Here is a 7,217-nt window from a genome sequence, read left to right on the forward strand (position 1 = left end):
GATAAGGAGCCATTTATTATGAGTAATGACAAACAGACATTGACAGAACAAAAATAGAGGTCTTTCCTTGTGATGTCTCTCTTTACCTAGCCTTGCTAGCTTCAGACTAAAAAAGAGACTTGTGTTCCACAAGTTAATACAGATTCTTAATCACTATAGAGAATGTTAGAATTGTGATTATTCAAAAACTTGAATAATGAGATTTAAATTCACAATATCTAATTTAGTGTCTTTATTTCCCAGAAGCATGTCCAGCACAAAGCAAAATAACGACCTCTCTTACTGCTTCCAGTAAGGCAAAGTGTACACTGTGCTCACCGTTTTGGTGAGGGTAAGTACATGAGCTCTCTATTGCTGTGCATGATTGCTAGAACTGGGAAATTCTGCCAGCAACAGAAGAAAACTTGTCATTCTGAGGCTCTTATTCACACTAAACCCAGGATGCTGACATTTATGACAGCTATTCAGCAAATATGTGGAAATACTGAAATTTATAAAGTGATTTAGATAGGAAATAGGGATTAGAATACACTCATAGTGTCACTGATGGTTACCCACCTTAGGCAGAAGGAAGCTTCCACTTCTACAAGAGAACCAATGCAGAAAGTGGCCATACTCACTTCCTGTGCATCATCAGTTTGATTTTTATCAGCTACTGGTAATGAAGTTGGCTCAGCCAGTCCAATGTCTGCCTCTAATGAAACAAAGACAAAAAAAATCCATGAAGATGGAGAAAACAAGGTGAAGGATAGTCTATTAGTTATATCAGCAATCCAGGAGCTGAACAGTAGGGGAGAATTCCTTCTTTCATGCAATTTGACCAGGTATTTTTAGCACTGTATTCCACTAGAAGACTAGACACATTCACATCCTATACTTTTCTATCCATTCATTCCATTCATAACATCCTTCCATCCACTCTTTTTATTACCAACAGTTTTACCTGGTCTGAAGGTGGTCTTAAAAGGTCTTCCATATAAAATTAAAAGTCAAGTGAATGAAATGGGGCCTTTCTTTTTATCTCGCCTGGAACCATGCTGGTATTTGCACATTATATACATTTTCAATCCAGCATTGTAATACAGTCTGACAGGCTACTAATAAAAGAATTTTCTTCTCATGGTTCTAGTAGCTATTTCTGTTTAAAGTTAAGGACCAGTGAAGTAACAAGTATTTCTTTTTTTGTTACAAGTCAACAACTCGGCAAATCTCTATTCCATACTCAAAGTAGCACTTCAGACACTTTTCATTAATAGTCTTTAGTCATGGTCCTTTGTAATGTAACACGGTTGTCTTAAGCTAAAAATAACACACAGCAGAAAGTAGTACTCACACTCGGCTACAACTCCTATCAATAAGAGCACTGATATCAGCTTCAGCTGGCATGTTTACTTGAAAAAACAAAAAACCTCTGAGTTTGTACCAGAAAGGTGCTGGAACATGTCATGTTTTTGAATAGGAGCATAGCCCAAATTGCTGCAAGCTTACTGTTCCAGACCATCCCAGGAAGCAAATAACTTTGCCAAGTACTTCTTGTGCCTTATAAGCAATGGTTAGCCACAGTTTGAGGTAAGGGATATCATCACTTTGCAAAACGTGAGCAAAAGCAAAGAACTGAACCAGTTTAAAGAGCAAAGCAAAATTTCAAGTGCAGTGCTTTGATTTAAACTGAGCATCTATCCTTTTAGAACCAGTCCCACTCCAAATAAAACGTGAAGTTAGGACATACAAACTCACAGGGTCAGCAAGTACAAAATACACATGCAGGCCAGGCTGGCTGCAGAAATGTCAGAGAAAGTCAAATCACCAAGCAGTGGGTATCACTGGGTGAGTGATTAGGAGCAGCCCATTGAGTGCTGGCCCAGCCTTTACAGCAATAACTTCATCTGCAGGTGCAGAAAGAAATGGAGTTCTTCATTTGAGATTATTCAACAAGCTCATAGTGATGCCTGGTTGTTTGGGGTTGAGAACTCAGTAGGATTTTGAAAAAGGAAGGTAGCTCTTGTTGTTTTCCCTTTTCCAAACTACAAGTAAAATTATGCTGCAGGAAGCTTAAGCTTGTGGGAGGATAGGATCTGCTAGTATTCATATTTTGGAAGTTGGGGGAGATAAAAACAACCTTTCATCTCTCATTAATATCTCCTTTGCACATTTTAATTGAATCTTAGATCCCATGTAAGTGTAACTTAACAGAAATAATCAATTAAAAACTCACAGTAACTAATAAACAAAAGATTATCAAGTAATACTTAATGACTTAATGACTTAAAAAAAACCAACAAAATTGAAGGTGTGAATACATACCTGATGGTCCCAAATTAATGACTACCCTTGTCCCTCAGACTAAAGGAGATGAACACCCTGTCGAACATGGCATATCTGCTCTTATTCGGGTAGAGAATTAACAACTATAGATGTGAAATACGATTAACATAAATTATGTAAATTAAGATTTCCTACTTGCCATTTAAAATCATGACTGAATTATTTAAATATCTATTTTACACCTACAATAGGAATATCAAACATGAGAACTGTGTTTTAAGTTCAGACTTCAAATTTACATAGAAATACCCATTTTCAAACATTTGCCTTTATTTTTTCACATGAGAACTCTGATGTTTATTTTGTTGCAGTAACATCCCAGCATTTCAGAAAAGGCAAATCAATTACAACCTGCCTCGTATTTCACATCCTTGTGTTCGTTCCAAGGATTGAAAACTGACGCAGCAGTGGATCTCGTGACTGCTTTCCATCAGGTATATTAAACTGATTGTCAATTAGGTCAGGCTTTGGAGACAGCAAAGCAAAAATTTCTCAGACTCAGTTCTTGAGAAATACAAGTTAGAAAAATGCATTTTTTCAATTGAGTTTAACCCTTCCCATAACAATTTTGACTCTCAGTGCAGCCATTAATTTCTGCTGCTTTCATCTTCTGTTTGACTTTGAAGTTTACTGTTTTTCACTAATTATGAGGGAAGAAATGCAATGTACTCTCAAAAACCATGTCCACGTTGCCTAAAATGAACACCTCTAAAGCAGGCATTTTGCCCTGGTCCTGACTAATGAGAGAGCAACGTCTCAGTTTCCTAGCTGAGAGTGCTCTCTTTAAGTAACAGCATAAAGTTTAGAGCAAGGTCATTTGTCATTTGGGTTTATGCAGGTCTTAAAGGGAACCATCCTGCCAACAGGCTGAGCCAACACTAGTGTAAGGATCCATAAGGATTGCCTGCAGTTCCTGAAACCTGTTACCATAACCATTCCCCTCGAGGTAGCTTCAAACCAGAAACCTTATCCAAAAGTCATGTCATGACATGAGAGACGTCATCCCTTGGTGAATGACTTAGTTTACATCCACGTCTCTTCTAAACAATTATTTTCTACGTTTTGTGCCACTATCAAAACCCTTATCTGCAGTCAGTGACCTGGGTGGAACACTGCTGGGCTTAAGGAATGATGGACAGACGCATGGCAAGGTTTGAACATCAAAGCCATTGTGGTTTCATGTATCAGGGAATGGAAGTCAGGACTAGCTCCAATTTCTGGCTCCTGTACAGGCTTGCTCTGGCATCTTGGGCACATCAGTTCAGCACCACAGCCTGCCACCCACATCCAGCCTAATGATTGGTACTTTTACAGAAGAAGTGGAGATTCTCAACTCTATGGGGATCATCAAGGATTAGTGTTAACCCAGCTGGACTCTGCTCTCAGTTGCAGAATCTGAACAATGCTACAATGAAAGTAAATACAAATATTTTCATCCTACTCTGCACTGAGGTATGTTCTGAAGAGATGTGTTGTAGTGACTGCAACTGCCCCATCCCAGGTTTCTCTCTGGTTGCCATACTAATGGTTCACTGGTCCGTTTTTTTCCAGGAAACCTCCCTTCACACGCAAACCCACTTCCCAGTGACATGTGAGCCCAATAGTATTTGAGTAAGAGCTAAACTTTTGAACCTGTTTCATAGCGGTAGCCTTGAACTTACACAGAGTGCTTCTGGACGGAATGGAGTGTTCAGCACCAGGTTCAGTCTTTATTTATGGGTCAGACATAATCAGAACCAAAACAGCTTTCAGTTTTCGTTATGCTCTTATTCAAGCAGGGAGCTATGAATCAAAAAGGAGCTATGAAACAAAGACATAAGAAGTGAATTGCTGTCTCTTTTTTCCCAAGTTCTTTCTGATAAGCAATTTTCAGAGCACTGGCTTTCATGGTACATCCATAGTAGTGATTGGATGTTACTTTTTTTTACAATATAGGAAGAACTAATTTAGATTTTATTGTTCATGTGCAAATGTAGTCAAGGATCATTCTAAAAGAGCTTCCGTAGACTAAATTGCTTATATATCAGGGAATGTACAGCTAAAACAAGTGTGAGAGGGTACACAGGTACACCACAGCTCAGCAGACTGATATTTCTTCCTGGTAAAAATTTAGATCCAGAATATGAGACTTGAAACGTGTATAGACTTCACTGTTAAAAACAGCAACAAAACCAACCTTATTTGCTTGGTATCAACTGCAAGAAATTCAGACTTGCAAGTGTTGTAATGGGTACAACATGGTCCCCATTTCCCTGAGAGGAACTTTTTTTAAGCCTAAAATTGATACCTCACATTGTTGCCATTTAAAATGTCTTCTTGCTGATTCCAGCATGTAAAATTAGAGGAACGTTGCTGAACATGTTACAGGGAACTGTGTCTGTCTTACCATCAGCTTCTTGCTTTTGCCAAGAAGCTGAAGTAGAGGAGCAGATGTTGCTAACAGTATGAATCCAGACAGAAAATTCTCCCTTGAACAGCAGCTATGGCTGGTGTAATCTGTGACTTGTGTTGTGAGTGAGGAACTGGGAGAGAAAGTCAAATAAAAGATATTCAAGCAAAGCAAGATGCTGAAGGTAACAAAAAAACCAAAAACCAAAAAACAAAAAAATTCCAGAATTTTCTATTCTAACTACAAGATGAATCATTATGAATACACCCTACTAAGGGAAAAAAGATTGATGCAATAAGGATCACAGCAAATGTCTATAAGATCTGACAATCATCATACAAGAAATAGTTACAGGAAAGAAAAGGCAATCTAAATTCTTTATTGCCTTTCTATTTAATGCAGAGATGGGAGAGACTGCGGCAGGCAGGCAGCGAGTCAGAGATGGTAAAACTAATTTAAGAAATTAATTTCTCCTTTCCTGAGATCTTTTCCTAAAATGTACTGGGTATTGCTTCACCAAACAATTGGGATAAGGTGTTCGTGCATAAGAAGTATAGAAGCTAGATATTAACAGCACAGAAGATTACTTTATCTAGCCACAGAAATGCTTTTGTCTCTTTACAGATAGCCAGTTGTGATCAAGGACAAACAACATGAACTGCAAGCCAACAGAGTTCTGACTTCACTGTGGCATAACAGCTTCATTTTCATGATGGGATTCCGCAGAGTCTTTACTGCTGTAAAGAAGCACTAAACAAGTTCATGTCACCTGCCCTGACCAGCAGTAGCTGTGTTCTGCAATGTGCAGCTGCACACAAGGTGATTTGACAGAGCAAGGTGAGGGTACTTTCAATTTCCAGAGCTTCCTATAAAGAAACACACATTACTTTTGTAAAAGAGGATTAAATCTGCTGGTAGAATAAAGGAATCCAGGTCATCTCTGCCTGCTTAAACCATATCCTTCCTCTTCCAGCCCACAGTCTTTTATGTTCCTCACAAGGAAATCATACATAAGCCACAGGAGACTTTCCTCTTAAGTAAGGTGACTGCCAATGAGTGACCTAATGGTGAAATTCAGGATTATTTTGATTATGTTGTAATAGAAATAGTCTTCTTTTATATAACCTTTCAGTCTGCAATGCTGTGGTTAGGTCCTCTATTAATAGCGCTGTCAGAAATGTGTGCTCATGCCTGAATTGATTCAGGTACAGAAAGTTGAGTGAATTTAGTGCTGGCTTAACTGACATTGTGAACAGAGCCTACCTTTTATTCCTGAAACAGAAATACCACCCAGAATAGTGTCACTTCCCATCAACACGCCTGAATTCCAATCTGGGTGACTGTCTCTTAGCATATCAAGTTTACAAAATGAACTTGCACATGATAGCTTTCTATGTTTAAATAGGTAGGTTGCTTTTATAAGATTGAGTGAACCTGACTGAAGCAATAACAAAATATAAACAACAACAACAACAACAAAAATACATTTGGGAATCAGAGTTAACCTACAAAGGGAAAGACTTTCACAAAGACTTTCTTGGCCAAGAACACCATTTGTAAGATGAATTTCAGTAACAGCAGTGTATGCTGTGGGATGTCTTCTTTCATCCTAGTTTAATCACTGAACAGGACACAGATTTAGTCAGAACGGCCAGAATGTCTGAGAATGATATTCTGATTAATTGTTGGACGACAGTAATGAAATGCTCAGACTGTAACAGGAATTACAACAGGGGAGAAGACTTTAGCATTGCTAATGAAGCATCTCGTCTATCCCGGGTTTCTTGCTCTCGTTGCAAAGCCGAGTGTGATGTTCATATACAAATAGAAAACAATGAAGAGGGTTACTTTCGTGAAAAACATTTTGGCAGAACCGTGCAGGATAAATCCTTTGTAGCAGCTCCTTGCAACAGAACAGGGAGTTTCCTAATTTCTGTCGTTGATCATAACTGCTCACCTATAGAAACTGCATTTCTATGACAATTAAGTCGTAAAATCAGAGACTCCAGCGGGGGGACCGCCTTTACCTCACAGCGCCAGGAGGGCAATTCGCTGAGGCGATGTTCAGCCCTCGCTCCCGCCCTGGCGCTGCCCTCACAGCCCCACAGAGCCCCGCGCTGCAGCATCCCGCACAGACTGCAGCGAGCGGCTTTCCCTAAGCCGAATAGTAACCGCGGCTCCGTCTGGGCGTGGGAGATGGCTTCGAATGAGGACAAAACGCTGTTTTTGTTACGTGCGGCTCTGTGTGTCAGAGCAGCCTTGGAATCACTAAGGTTGGAAAAGAGCACTAAGCTCATCCAATGCGACTCGTGCGGTGCCACGACTGAGGAAAGCCGTGAGGTAACTGAAGGAAGCTGACGGCTGCTGCCCTCAGGAGACCCGCTGCCCTCAGCGAGGCGCCAAGCTGAAACTTGACCTCCTCAAGATGGCGGCCGAGCCGCGCCTCGCCCCGCCTCCCCACCCCGCTGCCACTCCTAAAATGGCGGCGCGGAAGGGCCCGCGG

At 40.2% G+C, this 7,217-nt stretch overlaps 1 protein-coding gene across 6 annotated transcripts in view; it reads right to left on the bottom strand.

The window, feature by feature from the left end:
• SPNS3 (SPNS lysolipid transporter 3, sphingosine-1-phosphate (putative)) overlaps positions 1–7,134 on the bottom strand; it is a 38,288-nt gene extending 31,154 nt beyond the window's left edge. For 3 of the 6 annotated variants that reach the window (XM_090122253.1, XM_090122251.1, XM_090122250.1), the window contains exon 1: positions 559–7,130. The gene's annotated coding sequence lies outside the window, so the exon portion shown is untranslated. Of the gene's footprint in view, positions 1–558 lie in introns of all 6 variants that reach the window. The other 3 variants (XM_090122254.1, XM_090122252.1, XM_090122256.1) reach the window with 3 other exon arrangements.
• Between the last annotated feature and the right edge of the window lie 83 nt (positions 7,135–7,217).

This window comes from Phasianus colchicus, chromosome 21 (assembly GCF_987193195.1).
Source record: "Phasianus colchicus chromosome 21, bPhaCol1.hap1.1, whole genome shotgun sequence".
NCBI lineage: Eukaryota > Metazoa > Chordata > Aves > Galliformes > Phasianidae > Phasianus > Phasianus colchicus.